This window comes from Odontomachus brunneus, unplaced genomic scaffold (genome assembly GCF_010583005.1).
Source record: "Odontomachus brunneus isolate Ranch 3 - 2012 unplaced genomic scaffold, Obru_v1 Obru_scaffold_228, whole genome shotgun sequence".
In the NCBI taxonomy this organism is placed as follows: Eukaryota; Metazoa; Arthropoda; class Insecta; order Hymenoptera; family Formicidae; genus Odontomachus; species Odontomachus brunneus.
The window spans coordinates 25770-27701 of record NW_022639678.1 but is presented as its reverse complement, the minus strand read 5'-3'; the positions used below and the strand labels follow the sequence as shown (position 1 = coordinate 27701).

General features: G+C 29.9%; 1 protein-coding gene across 3 annotated transcripts in view; it reads right to left on the bottom strand.

The window, feature by feature from the left end:
- The window catches only part of LOC116852478 (juvenile hormone acid O-methyltransferase-like), a 17891-nt gene that overhangs the window by 7691 nt on the left and 8268 nt on the right, over positions 1–1932 (bottom strand). The window lies entirely within an intron of this gene.

Below are 1932 nucleotides of genomic sequence, written 5' to 3'. Positions count from 1 at the left end.
AATTTATTAAGATATAATTGAAGACTTCTGCTCCATTGAGCGCTTGAATATATACTACGTAGACCAAGATCAAAACGAAATATCGTAGAGAGAAATATTAACAAAAAAATTTTTATGTTGAAGTTCTCTGTTTCCCCTCAATACTGTTTATTAATGAAGCGTGCTTCACAAAGGTATTTTGTATTTACTTTCACAACTCTTATCGATGAGACATTGAAACAGAAATAGAATTGTTAATCCGAATTTTGACAATATTATCTTTGTGTTGAAGCAAATGGAAGAATTTTTGAACATTTATTATAAATTGAGCTTTTATAATCAGTTGCGCATTTTTGTTCCGCGTTTTTGTTTATTGTTTTTTGAAGATTAAAATATATATGTGTAATTGAAATAAATTTAATTTTTCCACTTATATGTTTGTTTTTTATTAAGATCATAAAATTCTTATTTTGTACCTTGTAGTATTAAAACGAAGAGTCGTAGAGAAAAACATTATTAACAAAATATGTTTGTTTTTATATCCACCATTTCCCCTCAAAGTTTGTCAGTCTAATTTTTCTACACCCTGTACACACACACACACACACACATATATATAATCTTTCGTCAGCGCGCCCATGTAACTGTTTATCGTATTAATTGTTTATGATATTGCTCCAGATAATCCTCTATATCCCAGATGAAAATAAAAATCTTTATAAACCGTTCGATGAGTATTTCTTGAGAGTTTATACGCTTTAAAATTTTATATGAACGTTGACATCTTGTAAGCTCGAGAGACGCTGTTGGATTTTGAAAGCTTTTAGAACGCTTTCATAACTTATTAAATGCTGTATATAACATTTTATGAAAGTCCTGCAATGCTGAAGCAACGTTTTTCAAAATACGTTTTTCAGTAAACTGATACACCTTCGTGCACCGAGTTTGCTGTCAGACTTTTAAATCGTCTGAAAAATATTTTTCCCAACGCTGTAAGACAAGCGTTTTTTCCCCGTTCAGCAAACGCTCTTCCAGTACGCAAGCGCCTTTTAAACGCTACAGTGTTGCAATTTCCGCTCTATTGACAATTTCTATACTCTTAATAAACTCCCGCCAACATTTACGTAAACGCTAAACAAACGCTTATGAAACTTCTTATTTTTGTCAGGGATACAAGTAGTGCCTAACTTGTCAATATTGTGGTTGGAAATTGCTATCTGCAAATACACATACTAGAAACAACTAGTGCAGGATATTTTCAAGAAACATGTGAAAAAATGAAAAAAAAAGGTAATTAGTAATTAGTTCTGGATTTTACCACTATATTTAGCTAGTCAAAATTAGTAAGCAAAAAATGATAACGTTTTCACGCTTATTTTGGTAGGCAAAAAACTGCCTTTTTTACCATTATACTTCCTTAATAATAAAAAAAAGTTTGTGTCTCTACATTTGATTTATAGAAGTAACAAATTTTTATTTTAAAATGCGCTATATAAAATCCGCCATTTTACATATCGGAAGTCAGTCATCTAATTGATACTGGATTTTACCACTGTATTTAGCTAGTCAAAATTAGTAAGCAAAAAATGATAACGTTTTCACGCTTATTTTGGTAGGCAAAAAACTGCCTTTTTTACCATTATACTTCCTTAATAATAAAAAAAAGTTTGTGTCTCTACATTTGATTTATAGAAGTAACAAATTTTTATTTTAAAATGCGCTATATAAAATCCGCCATTTTACATATCGGAAGTCAGTCATCTAATTGATACTGGATTTTACCACTGTATTTAGCTAGTCAAAATTAGTAAGCAAAAAATGATAACGTTTTCACGCTTATTTTGGTAGGCAAAAAACTGCCTTTTTTACCATTATACTTCCTTAATAATAAAAAAAAGTTTGTGTCTCTACATTTGATTTATAGAAGTAACAAATTTTTATTTTAAAATGCGC